The sequence below is a fragment of the Salarias fasciatus genome, chromosome 20 (assembly GCF_902148845.1).
Source record: "Salarias fasciatus chromosome 20, fSalaFa1.1, whole genome shotgun sequence".
NCBI classification, from domain to species: Eukaryota; Metazoa; Chordata; class Actinopteri; order Blenniiformes; family Blenniidae; genus Salarias; species Salarias fasciatus.
The window spans coordinates 32,839,516-32,854,150 of NC_043764.1; the positions used below are offsets into that span (position 1 = coordinate 32,839,516).

Below are 14,635 nucleotides of genomic sequence, written 5' to 3' on the forward strand. Positions count from 1 at the left end.
TGGTATAACCACCAGCCGCTCCGCCACAACAGCAGGTGAACTACCAGCTGGATTTGCGGAGGCTGACGCCGCCCCATTGGGGTCCGAGTGAGACGCAGCACGCTCCCCACGCAGACGCTCGTTGTCCGCCTTCAGCTGCTGCACAAGCTCTCGGAGCTGCTGCACTTCCTCCTCCATACCGACAGACAACCCCACCTCAATTAGGTGCCTCTAACAGAACAATAACCAAAAAAATGACAATGGTTAAATGAATGGGTGATCCTCCAAGGCAGTGCTGCTGTTTTGGCTCCAACACAAATCAGACAATGATTAAAACACAATTAAGACTTTTAAATATAAATACATATATTTTAAAGTTGAAATCACGTCTCCGTCCTTTAATTGTGAATCCTGCCGACAACGCCAGAATGTGGCAGAATGAATGGGGGGGATAACCAAAACTCAACCAAATCAAAGACAACGCCACCTGGGGGCTTGCACCCCAGGATCTCAAATGCTAAACCAAATTAAACCAAAAAAACAAGGGCCCGCAGGTTCAAAGGATTCACTGGGACGGGAGACGTGAGTTCAAATTAAAACAAACTTTATTAAATTCCTAATGTTAAAATCAACAGACTAACTCAAAATAAATGGGGTTCGAGGCCTGCCAAACAAAACCAAACTGGACAGGGCTGGGGCTTACCACGACAGCGGTAACAGAAAGGGGGAGGATCCAAAAACACACAGCACCCGTGACACAGCAAACCAAAAAGTGAAAACGGAACCACCACCAGGGAACCGCTGCCGCTCTGGGGCCCCCAGCACCTGTCAAAAGAAAAGAAAATCAACAATTAAACTCACAAAATGATGGCAGCCCTCATACCCCGAAACCAAAAACCCAATACCTAAATATTCAAACGAAAAGAGGAACAAAGTAATTTATACGAAATGAAAAAAACAGAAATCATTACAAAATAACAAGAACCAAAGAGATAGAACAGAAAACAATAGAGCAACGTAATCACTATTAAACGCAATCGAACAGAAAGAGGGGAAAAAAGAAGAAAATCAGAAGGAAGAGTGCGTCTGCATTTCTAAAAATGCCTGAGCACGGCGCATGCCCAAGCTCCTAGGCTCGATGCAGGAGAGCCACACTTCTCAAGGAGCCTGGGTGGTCCAACAGGCCACTAGGGCAGCAGGGTGTACTGAGGAGGCCGTGGTGCGACGAGCAGGTGTCAAGCACATCCAAAGAAGGAGAGCCAAAACAGCAGTGAAGCCTGGGGTCAACTGCAGCTGATGACTGCACCACTGTAAAACAAACCATGAAATCACACCAAAATAATGAAATTAATCTAAACAATAAATCACTGTTCCCTACTGAGGAGGGATTGGCACACCTGGCAGCATGAAGGAGAGCATACACAGCCCGATACAGCAGTGGCGGCGGCTGCAGGAAACACACCGCTCCCACACAGACTCCAGGGCAGTCCAGCTCCCAGTCAATTCACAGCTGTGAAACGCAGGGCTGGGGTAAATACACTGCTGAGGCTGCTAAGCGGACTAAAGAGAAACAGGACATGCGTACCTTTGTGGGAGGCCAAACACTATCCTGCACAGACACGCTGTCAGGACAGCAGCCACATGTCTGTCAGTCCCATGAAGGAGGAAGAGGAAGAGGAAGAGGAAGGGCGGAGCAGGGATATTTATAGACGCCCAGTAATTAGAAGCCACACTGCCTCAAGTTGCCCTCTGAGGCAACTGTTGTTGTGATACTGGGCTATACAAAAATAAATTGATTGATTGATTGAAGTGGAGGGGAGTGCAACTCCCCACCATGCCACACTTGCATTTCTTTCGGAATTACATACCCATTGCAGCTCAATCTGTGCACCTTCATCTCTGAAAAGGGAACTTCCTTCTGACAGGTGATGCAGGGGATGACCGGACCAAAGGCATTTTGTGAGCTCTCCTAACAACAACAACAAATGGCGATTAACTAATGATTACAAGTCACAAATGAGCTTCGTTTTGATTATGTATTGAACTGAGGCTCTGTAAATCTGTACACAATCCATGGGTAGATCCTGTTGAAGTGGACGTATGTAGATTGTAGCCTGTCCAATCATCGTCGATGGATCTTTCAGATAGGCAAGGGTGTATCCAGTGCTGGGACACGGAAGCATCAGAAGATTTCGGCTACGAGTAGATCCTAAAATTTTTAGAAATTCAAAGCCTCCCCCTTCTCGGAGCTTTGGAAACACTTCCATCAGTTTATTTGTTATAACCATGGGATCGTTTTCATTCCCTGTAAAAAACAAAACAAAACACATAACTCATATTGAGTCACCTAAAGCCTGTGACAACTACTATTCACACTGAAAATTCATGAAGTTTGAGTCGAATGTGAACATATGGAAATACTTATGAGTTAAAAAGAAATGCCAAGTTGAACTGCAAATAATATCAACACAGAGGGTATGAACTTTTTGTTTTGGTAAATTCCTAATTTCATACTGACCTGAAAATGTCACTTTTTGCTCTCCAAGTCCGGCTGTAAGGAGGTCTGCTTTAAGCAGCACGCTTGGAACTTTATCCATCTTGTGGTCAGCCAAACAACAGACTGTGTGTGTGTGTAGCTTCTTCGACCAACTTGGACTTGTGCTGATCGTCTCATCATATTCCTTCTGGCTCCACCATTATACGGCGCAAAGAGCCTTGTGACCTCGGCTGCAACAAAGAACAATATCACAGCTCACTGGTCTGTAGTCAGCTTAAACAGTCTAAACTTTGAACACGTGCTCCACCAGAAAACACTATTTTAGCCATTAGCAACCTCGTTTTACCTCCCGCCATTTAGCGACATTGAACACACACGAAGGACACAGCAAGGGGCCAAGAGCAAATACGTTTTCGATACAACTCCAAATTTATTATCTCATTTAACCCACACCTGTGTCCCGACTCACTGAGTAGTAGCACACCTGACTAACATTAAATGATTTTGCTTACCTTGGACAGGTGTAAGGTTCCGTGATGGAGCAGCAGGTATCTGCTGTGACTGAGCCGCCGGAGCCGGAGCCGGAGCCGGAGCTGGAGCCGGAGGAGTTCTGCTCAGAGCTTCCTCAATCAAATTTGCTGCTTCTCTCAGCAGCTCTGGGCAGGATTTTGACATTGTCTTTCACCAGGCTCTATCACCATTTGGGTCAGAGGACCGAATCCTTGTAGAAAATGACTGAGTGACTGCCGATAAAGTTTTGTTTAATACAGCATTCAAACCAACGTAGAGGCGAATAGCGCCACCCAGTGTATCGGAATGTGTTCACAAGCCCTTCAACGATCCATTATCTGGAATCGACTTGCCTTGACTTGATGGCAGGGTAACCAATCAGGTGTTAGAATCCGCCCACCGACTTTGACGGGCGAGGTTGACAGATAAAATAAATTCATGAACCACTGCAACACACGGACCATGAATTAATTAAATAAATAGTGAAATAATTATATATGTGTTTTACATAAAATGAATTGCAATTTTAATTAATTAATGATACATTTAATGGCACATTTAATTAATTAATGACACATTTAATTAATTATTTAATGATGTATTTATTTATTTAATTTTGGCCCTTTTAGTCCTCCATACTACTAAAGGTGAGAGCTGGTTATTTTATCATTTGTTTTGTTACTATTTGTGCTTTGTGGTTAATGATCATACGTCGTTGGACACGGTACAACAGCGCCTCTGATCTGTGGATTCTGTTTTTGTGTTGCTCCGTTACTTTTTCGGCGCCTATGCGTCGCTGCCCCCCGGTTTTAAGCCGGTTTTAAGAGTTGCTCTCCAGCAGCTCACAGCGGCTCCTCTGTGACCGATCTCGTTTGGGTCTGGCGAGTTTTCGATGTCCTACGTAGGTCCTACGTATCAATGACGCCGGGCCAAATCTGGGCGGCTCAAATGTCTCAAAAGTCTGCCTCTGGCTTTCTCATGTCGAACGCACCTAATGTCCTACACCCATATTACCAAATGCACATGTGGAAATGACGACGAGTGAAGACAAAACAAGCAAAAGGGACGGAAGAACAACCGGATAACGGCAGAAGCAGGAAGCACTTGTCCCTCTGCTGACAGGAGGCTTATTGAATTGTTTGCAGTTTGTTTTTTAAAAAGGACGCCGGCCCGAAACATCTCCAGATGCATTTACCTAATGTGGAGACGCAGGTCTCAGACTCTATGGACACACTATGTACCATTAGAAAGCTGTTATTCTCATGAATCCATCGTATAAACCACTTTCAGATGTGATTACCACAGCAGGTAATATAAACACATTTGTCCAACAAACAACAAATAAAGTAAACAGCGCAACTCACCTTTGAAAGATCATAACTGATCACAGATGAAAATAATCCAGCAAAACTGCCACAGTCCAAACGTATGCATCCAGACAAAGCTAGAAAGTATAGCCTTTTGTCCAAAACATGTCTTGAAATAATAATAATCCAGAATTAGACGCGCCACCACGTGCGCACGCGGTGCGTCTCTCCGTGTGCGCGTCCTATAATAATCCATACTTTTATCAGAAAGTCGCTCTGACCTATCCAATATGGCGACTGAATAGGTGCGTTCGACATGAGAAAGCCAGAGGCAGACTTTTGAGACTTTTGAGCCGCTCCGCCCAGATTTGGCCCGGCGTCACTGACACGTAGGACCTACGTAGGGCATCGAAAACTCGCGAGATCGGTCACAGAGGTAGCCGCTGTGAGCTGCTCCAGAGCAACTCACCGCGGCTACCTGGCCCACCTCTCTGTTTCATACAGGCAGGGGATTGGACCCCAGCCCAACGCGCTTTATTTGCATAAATAAACACCCAGTCCCGGCTCCAGCCCAGTGTAGTCGGGGGGCGGGGGGTGGCGGCTTAAACCCGGGGGGGGGGGGGGGGGGGGGGGGGGGGACGCATAGGTGCCGAAAAAGTAACGGAGCAACACAAAAACAGAATCCACAGATCAGAGGCCTGTTCTACCATGTCCAACAACGTATGATCATTAACCACACTGCTAAAAAGCACAAATAGTAAAAAAAACAACAACAAAAAAAACAAATGATAGAATAAGCAGCTCTCACCTTCAGCAGAGCTGGAGTCTCCTCTTTTTTTGACTTTTGAATAGCACAACACTTCATATTGATCTGAGCAAGCCAGCAGAGTTTGCTGTTGTTTTTTAAGGACATAATAGACTGAAAACTTAATGTTTTTAATGAAATACTATATTTTGACTGAGGGGGCGAGGCAGTCTGCCCCCCCCCCCCTTGACGCCAGGTCCGCACTTGCAGCAGCAGCACGCACGTGTCACATGTAACTTAAAATTATTTTGTTTTTTTTAATTTTATTTATTTCAGTTAACTGAATATGTCACAATGTGACACACGAAAGAAATTATGAATTCTTTTGTTTTTAATAATAATAAAAAAAATTACCCCTCTGACAGCCAGGGAGGGTCATCAGTAGGGTAAAACTAACCTGTCTCACGACGGTCTAAGCCAACTCACGTTCCCTATTAGTGGGTGAACAATCCAACGCTTGGTGAATTCTGCTTCACAATGATAGGAAGAGCCGACATCGAAGGATCAAAAAGCGACGTCGCTATGAACGCTTGGCCGCTTGCCCCCCTAATTGACACCCTGGACGACGGGCCTGTAAACACCCCCCACGGTGGGAGTCATGAGAAACACAAACATGGAGAACCATAGGGTTGTCCGAGTTGGAGGCTGACTTATAACTCCGCCCCATGGCTGCGCCGTCTGCTTCGTCTCGCTCCGTCTACCTCTGGCTTTGCCATCGTGAACGCACCTAATGGTTTCCGTTGCTTATTCGTCACATTTCAACCAATCAAGTGACTCATCGCTGCCTTCGAGGACAAACCAGCCAATCGTTGCCGAGACTGATGGACCCTCGTCATCTCTCGTCATCGCTCTTTGTCGATGAATTCTGAGCCAATCACGTCGGAGGAAACGTTTGACTGACAGGGCTGGTAGCCAATGAGCTTGCTGAATGGCTGGCTGGCCCGCTAGCGGGGTTTTGGGTCTGCTGAGGGCTGAAAACTGGGGCCTCTCTGTGTTCCTCTCAGTCTGAGGGCCTTATCCCACACTGAAGCCTATCTGAAGTGAATTTTTGAGCACTTTATGAGTTTTTGGAATGAAAAGAATCTAAAAACGGGCTAAAAACCAACACATACCATTGTACAGAGGGCATTCAGAGGGTATACAGAGGATGTCCAAAATTGACCCCGCCAGGGCATAGCAGTACAAATACATGTGTGAAACACTCATTTCTTGTACTACTGCTCTGACATTTTGACCTGAACTATGTAAGACCCCAGGCTTTAGCAAAATTTTGTTTTCAAGCTCTCACAGTGCTTCCACACTTATTTCCAGGTGTTTTATGAGGAAAAAAATTCAGGCGAGAATGAAATTCATCCTAATTCAGTGTGCTGCAACATAAATAAATCTGTGCCAGTAGCACCTACAGTAATTCTGACTGCACTGGGTGAAAATACAGGTTGTCAGCTTTGAAATGAGACCCCAACCATGCATGTACTCTAAACAGTTCAAGAACAGCATTCAGTTTACTTTCTGTACATCTTCAGGAGAAATTTTGGGCGGAAATTGCCTGGACTTTATAAGGTTAATTAACGGTTGTAAAAAAAAAAGTAGTGGGACTGTAGCTAGCGACTTCTGCACTGTAGCTTGTAGCTTAACTTGCTACATTTCTCTGGGTTAGATTTTGCTGTAGTGAAGCTATATTTTATCAAGATTAACTTGTAGCTTAACTTGCTACATTTTCCAAGTAGCTTGCCCATCACTGATTGCTTCTTTCCAGCTGTTTGGGATGATGCCTTCGTCCCATACTTTATTGAATAATCCCAGCAGCTTCTTCAGGCCCACCTCTCCTAAATGTTTTAGCATGGTGTAACACACCATCTTTCCCCGGTGCAGTCCTCTTTGTCTTTTCCAAAGCTCTAATGAGCTCCTCCATGCCAAAGGGAGAATTTCCATCATCCTCATCATTGCTTTTCCGGTGCAGAGCTACTAGATTCTTCTTCTTGGTTTCATCCCGACCTCTTCTCCCTTCCTCTGACAAGTTATGTGAACTGTGTATTTTGACAAAGGCTTTAACAATGACTTCTGCTTTTTCCTTGTTGGTTACTGCAACTCCTTCACCATTCCTTAACACCGGATAATTCCACTCTCTTCTATCTCCCCCCATTTTGCTAATCATTCCCCATATCTCTCCCACCTGTGTATCCCTACCAATTGAATTGCAGTATCCCCTCCAATGCGCTCGCTTTGCCTGTCTCACTGTTTTCCTCACTACTGCTTGAGCCTGTTTATACTGAATCATGGCCTGGAAACTATGAGCTCTTTTCAAAGCCTTAAACGCTTTATTCCTGCTCCTGACTGCTTCTTTGCATTTATCATCCCACCATGGTACTAGCCTCCTCCTCCCTTTACCGTTGCTTTTGGGAATAGCCTCTTCTGCTGCCCGTATTATGCCCTTTTTTATTTCATTATCCAACACCTCTATGCTCAAATGCTCATCAACCTTGCTTAAATACATTTCACTGACCCTCTCAAATTTCCCCCAGTCTGCCTTACCATACACCCATCTGGCTCCCCTCTCCCCTTTAGCCACTGTCACAGCCAAGCCTATATTACATAGCACTGGGTAGTGATCACTTCCTATAGTTCCTTTACACACCCTCCAATCACACACTGCCGCCAGTCTACTAGAAACCATTGTTAAATCCAGCACCGACTCCCTCCCTGTGCCCACATCAATCCTCGTTTTACTTCCATCATTTAAACACACTAAACCCCCCTCCTCTAACAGTTCTGCTATTACCTGGCCATTACTGTCAATCCTCTCACTTCCCCACAAAGTATTATGTGCATTAAAATCCCCACACCAGATCATATTATTTCCCCCATGTCCCTCAATCCTTTCCAGTTCATTTAACTGAAGTCTTTTACTTGGGTTATAGTAGTTAATGACTACCAACTTTTTACTATCTCCCCACACTTCTACTGCAACATATTCCTGCTCTACCCCAACACCTCGTACCCTGTAAGGTATCCCTCGCTTGACAAATGTAACACACCCACCCCCAGCACCCTCCTTCCGATCCCTTCTCACAGACACTGAGCCATATATCATAAAGTCCAAATTAGGCTTCAGCCAGGTTTCCTGAACACATATAATATCTGGCCCGTCCTCTCTTGATTCTATGAACTGCTTAAAGTCTTGCCCATTAGCAATGACACTCCTTGCGTTCCAGTGTAGAATTAACATTATGATTATCACCCACATACTGGCTCCTGGCTGCTGCTACCTGCTTGTCCTCTTATTTCTAGTTCATCCCTTATTTCTTCCCATTTCAGCCCTTCCATACCCAGATGGTGCACAGCAGCTATCACAATAACCTGAATCCTGTCAGTTTTAGACTTAATACCAGCTGTAGCGTTTATCACTCCAGCTATAAAGGTCACCAGCTTCTTCTTGTCTTCCCACGCTTTCTTCTTTTCTAACTTTTCCTTCTCCTCCATTAGTTCCTTATTTCGCCCATGACTGTCCTTTTGCTTTCCTCCCATTACCACGCTGACTGCTTCAGCGTATGATACCTTTTGCTTCTTTTTAATCTGCTGTGTCTCCACCTCCCTCCTCATTACCTCACACCCCCAGAAGGCGGCGCTATGACTCCCTCCACAATTACAACACTTCACCTGAGCACCTTCTTGACACTCACCATATCTATGATCACCACCACACCGAACACATCTGGCCCTTCTTTTACACCCACTAGTAACATGTCCAAACTCCTGACACTTGAAGCATCTCAGTGGCTTTGGGATGAACTCTCTCACCCTGTACCTCATTAACCCATAATATACCTCACTGGGGAGAGAACCTTCTTCAAATACAACCAGCACCATTTCTGTGTCTTTCTTTTCCACTCCTTTAGTCATCCTTACCACACTTTTAACTTTGTTATTTGCCATTTTCACTCCCTCTGTAAGCTTTTTGATATCCACCGTTAGGGGTATCCCATATATAACCCCCTTACATCCTTCATTCTTCTCCCCTACTCTCACCACTTTGAACACCTTCACCTTCCCGACATTCAGCAGCTCCTTTGCCTTCCTAACTTGCTCCTCACTGACACATCCCACCAGCAGGTTCCCATCCCCCAGCACTCTGGCATACTTCACCTCCCCAACCTGGTCCCTAAGCACTCTTGTGAGTTTTAGCGGATCCATTTTCTTTACTCCTCCCTCTCCTTCAAACCTCACTACAACGTTGATCACTTCTCCCTTCTGCCGTCGCTTTCCCTCATTCTCACTACAGGTTCCTCCGCTGTCACTGCTCGACTCCCCGCCCACACTATCAGTATTCTTCTTCCTCTTTCTTCTCCTTTTCATCTGCCAATCCCCCGGATCTATTCCCTCGTTTTCCCCCTCACTCTTCATCCCTGCCCACCACCCTCTCAAGAGCAGGCACCGAGCCGCCCAGCTCCAGAAATCCTATTTTACTGCGTGCCTAGTCGACTAGTTGCTTCAGCAGAGTTCCCGCGTTCGCCTGAGGAAGTGACGTCACCCCCCTGAACAGGCTCCTCCCCCTTCCTACTTCAAAAGCAGGTCATTGGTCTGTTTGCTCAGGTGTGTTGGAACGAGGCTCCGCCCCTCAGAGAGAGAAAGAGGAACACCCAAGTCCTGAAAGCTATGAAGAGTTCAGCAGGCGGACTGAAATACTGTCAGAGAAGAAGACAGACAAACATAAACACACACACACACACACACACACACACACACACACACACACACACACACACAGAGAGAGAGAGAAAGAAGAATGATCAGTGTCCATCAAGTATTTTATTAGTATTTATTATGAAGTATTTATATGATGTGTTCATATTTGACCTAGAACTTTGTCATGGTTTAGGCTCGACAAGATCATCGACTGCCCTGATAACAAATTCTTTTGGCCCATATCTGGCCCATACCTGACGTGACTATGCACTTTTATTCTGACCCAGTTACCACATGGAATGACACCAGCGGTCCAGGTCAGGTATGGGCCAGACAGGGGCCAAAGGAATTTTGCTAGTGGGCCACATTGAGTTCTGGTATATTTGGCCTGTGTTTGGCTGACATCTGGCAGTGTGAAGGCTTGGCTGTGGCTCACTTTTGGCAAACAGGAGCGAACCTCCCAAGTGCCATCATTCCATGCGGTCTGTGGGGAGCATGAACATGTCAGGGATGGGCCAGATATAGGCTAAAATAATTTTGTTATCTGGGTGTAAGAAAGGATATACAGGCAACCACTGACTCACATGTACATACTGGTACTGCAGCTTTTCACTCTATCAGAGTTCCTCTCTAATGGTACGCTGTAATTCTGTTTCATATCCATCAGATTTATGTGCAGAACCCGGTCTATTGTGGAGATGCTGATGGTGAAGACATTCTGAAGACATCATTCTCTTGATAGATTGCAGCACGGATCAGTCTCAGTGTGACGGCATCATTTTACAGATGGCTTGCTCCTGCTTTCATTTAGAAGCCTTCCTCTGCCAGCCGTCTGAGGTTGTCGTCCAGTCCTAGACATAGAATTTAAACAACAAGACTGTATCAGAATTCATAATCTAATGCATTGTGTACAGTGAGTTACAGTATCTCTGTAATTCTGTTTTACTTACAATAACTTCACCAAAAATCTAATACGTCACTGCCCAGTGACTGGAATACCCTCCCATACCACAGTTTACTTTATTTTTTCCAATGATTTTCTTGTGATTGTTTTTATCATAGCATGTCATTGGAGCAGGCCTATAGTATGCACACACACTAAATGAATTGGGAAAGAAAAACGTAAATAAATAAATACCTTCCTTGCTTTATGCTCAGTGTCCTGTCCTGCAATTTCATCACTGACTGAGTCCACACCTGCTGTCCTTAGGAAAGGCCTGGATGATGGAGGAGACTGCAGAGCAGGGTCTGCCTCCGCCATCGTGAGGCCATGGTTGATGTCATGGTCCACAAGTGTGGCCCCAGTTTCATCTGGAGCAGCCTGGTGTTTTCATGCCCCTCGGCCTCTTCCTCCTATTCCACCACCCACACTCACTCTTCCTCTTCTCCCTCGTCCTCCTCCAGCAGGCAGTTGTCCTTCATTTGCTTGGTTTGGTGTCTCCGTGTTCAGAGATTGTCCTGGTCCTGGTCGAGCTCTGTATATAGCACATGCCTGGCAGCATTGACAGTCATGTACAACACCTGTCAGCTAACTGAAACCTGCTGCTGGGTGGGTCAGCTGAGACGTAGGACACTCACTTACCTAATCAGTTTACTGAATCCAATGTTCCAGCAGATTCATGGTATTCATGGTGTTGCAGTATGTTGTGGACTCATTCTGACCGTTGATCAGATGATTTTGCAGGTGGTGACTGATACAATGAGGGTATGCCGTCATGTTTTGGAGAGAACAACCATTAGATTGAGAACCAATCAATCAGTTTAGATCAACATCATATATTCTCTTGGAAATTGAACTGAATCTAGTCTAACTGTGCTTTATCAGTATCAAAGACGTTCTGAGACATGGAGACATGGACCAAGACATTTCCAGTGTGATGAACTGAATTACAATCACCGTTCTGCTGTGAGCAGTTACAGTGAAGTTTGGAAGTTTGTCCATGTTGTTTTGAGAATGTGATTTCAGTTTCAAGGAATGAGCCACACCAGTGGAGAATGACTGTAACTGGGGCTCCGCCCCCTTTAGTGGGCTGTGTATGTGACAGTACTAATATGTGTTTTCGTGTATCTTTTTGTTAATTTTGGTTTGTTGTTTCGATTGCAGCCTCACTAAAGCTAGGTTTACACTTGAACGATTCTGTGGCACGCATTGGCACGAATCGAGTCGCAAACCACTTGTAAAGTGGCGTGAAGTGTGCGTAAACCCGTCGTGATTATGTGTCATGTCGAGACAAGAATTTTGAAATGTTCAAAATTTTGGTCACGACAAAATATCGCGACCGGGCCGTGAACTATGCGTCAACTGTCCGTGAACGCGTCGGGACGATGCGGGAGGATGCTGCCAGTCGTGGCACGGCACGCACTGCCACGCCACTAGTGCTGTGACGTTCAATGAACGAGTCGTTCGTTTGACTGTCTGAGAGCGTTCCTTTGTACAAATTATCCACGCTTCCTTCACGTGTCTCCTGAGTGTCTCCTGAGTGTCTCCTGAGTGTCTCCTGAGTGTCTCCTGAGTGTCTCCTGAGTGTCTCCTGAGTCCAGCTGTCACCGCTGCCTTCATGTGAACGACCGAGTTCCAGTTTTCCGCCGCTCGCTCCAGTCACCTGAACGCAGCAGCCAGCTAGCGGAGGAGTGTCTGGAAACCGGAGAGGAGATGGTGTTTTGGAGTAGATTTCAACATGTGCGCCACGACCCAGGGTTGGGGAAGCCCCCTTTTTATATGGCGAGCCGAATTGCGCAACCACGTCATGTCAATGAGGGAAGCACGTAAACTATGGGCAAACTATGCGTGAATGCGTCGTGCCAGTTCGTGACACTGACGGGCGCGCATTCGTGAACTATTCGTGAACTAGTCGTGAACTAGTCGTGAACAGTGCGGAGCCTGCCAGTTTGTGACTCCAGATTGGCAAAAGTCGTGCAAGTGTAAACCTGGCTTAAGTTTTATTTCCTTCCCCTTGTGGTGGCTGGTGACCTGCTGGTGACCTGCTGGTGACCTGCTGGTGACCTGCTGGTGACCTGCTGGTGGGGGTATTTCCTTGTGTGTGTTTGCCACGGGTTTGGTGATTTAAGCTGATTTATTTCTCTTTGTAGGGTCCCTCCCTGCAGTAGCCCGGGCCCATCCTCCAGGCCTCAGTCAGAGTAATCTTTCCTTTCCCCCTCAGCTCAGTTTTAATGCATGCATGTCATTTTTAAACCTATTTGTTTAATAAAATCTTTATTTTTATATTTCAGACCGTGTCTCATGACCTTTCTACTGAGCAATGAACCAGTGTGCCGTTCTGCGTTAAATAATTCTCAGTGAAATTCCTAGGGTGTTGTTGTCGTGCTCCTCAAAACATCTTCAGTAAGTAGTCCTAGTGTCCTACCCATCGTTGCTACACAAATATGGCATGAGGGATAAGTGACGACCTGCTCTATCAAAATGACCGACTTATGCTGCAAGAATGTTGTTTCCTCTGATTTCATGGCTTCATAATTCATTTTTCACACAGCCAGTCTGCTCTCTAACTCTCCATGCTGACAGCTGGAAGCTCCGCTAAAGCTTCCCTGACAGGGGCGGCGGTCCAACACCACTTTTGACCCAGTTCTCTAAAGAGCATGTCCAGACTCCACCCAGTTCTGACTCTGGCCAACATGGAGACGCTGGTGCTTTTATCAGCAGTTGTACCGACTGCTGTCGTGTTCTCGGCTCACTCTGTGGTTCTGCAGCATGACGGAGCCCACGCCTGCTCAAGTTTCACTTTCTTTTATACAGGTTCAGGGGTTCCCATCAAAAACCACTGAGCGTCTTCCTGGGCGTCTCTCCAGCAGGACAAAGCACGCCAAAAGGCCTGCAGTCTGTCATGGGCTGGTCATCTGCCTCCTGCTGCAGCACCTCTGCTGGCAGGGAGGGGGGGGGGTCAACAGTCATCCACAGGTGATTTCACTTACCCCTCTCCACCACCTCCCCTGCTGCTGCTCCACACCTCCCCTGCTGCTGCATCCAAGATCAACCACACCCCACTACCACATACCCCCACCGTCAGGCTCAGGCTGGGGAGCCGTCCAGCCTCGCTGACACCCCACCCTCACCCCCACCCCCCATAGGACAGGAGGAGAGGAAGCCGGCCACAGTCACCTGTGCCCCTGGTCTGTGGATCATCTGGACCTTTAAGGGCTGCAAACCAGATCCTACCGAGTGAGTCAGGTGTTAGCATCGTCCATGAAGCAGAGCCACTGGACTGGAGCGTGGTCCAAACGGGGGGGGGGGAGCGTCCACAGTGGCAGAACACCAGGGAGTGGAGCGAGGGCTTCCTGCTGCTTCTTGCTGTACCTGCTCTCCCTCTGTGAGAACTTCCTGCTGTGGTCGACAGCCTCTACCTGCTGGGACAAGATGGCGCCCAGCCCTCCGCTCAGCATGTCGGGGGGGACGGCCGGTGCAGCGCTGCCATCAGCGCCTACGCCAGGAGGAGAAGCAGCCTCGCTGACCACTCCACCCACTCCACCGACTCCACCACCAGCCAAGCACTTCTGCGCTGGTCATTCAGTGGAAGGATGGGCCGAACCACCGACCTCTGACCTCTGACAGCCTCCAGCGCCCGGGTCTGATTCTGCCACTGCTCCACCGACTCCAGGCACCGCTGGTTTCCTGCCCCCGCTGCCTCCACGCCATCGCCGCCATGCTGCCCCCCGCCCGGCGCCGTGCAGCTCTCTGTCTGTGGGCTCTACAGCACCGCTGGAGCACAGGTCTGTTCAGGTTTCAGTCTTTTCATCCCGGCTCTTGGGTGACCAACAAAAACCAGTACAGAGCATGTCAGAAAACCTGCTGTCTGCCCCACAGGACCAAGCCTGCAGCTCCACGTGGGTTCCTCATCT

At 47.1% G+C, this 14,635-nt stretch overlaps 1 long non-coding RNA gene across 1 annotated transcript; it reads right to left on the reverse strand.

Moving 5' to 3' along the window:
- Positions 1–1,021: 1,021 nt before the first annotated feature.
- Positions 1,022–1,654, reverse strand: LOC115408585 (uncharacterized). Its single transcript, XR_003933778.1, has 3 exons — positions 1,565–1,654; positions 1,377–1,489; positions 1,022–1,287 (listed from the first exon to the last, which is right to left on the reverse strand). It is a non-coding gene; the product is annotated as an uncharacterized LOC115408585 (long non-coding RNA).
- Positions 1,655–14,635: the final 12,981 nt, after the last annotated feature.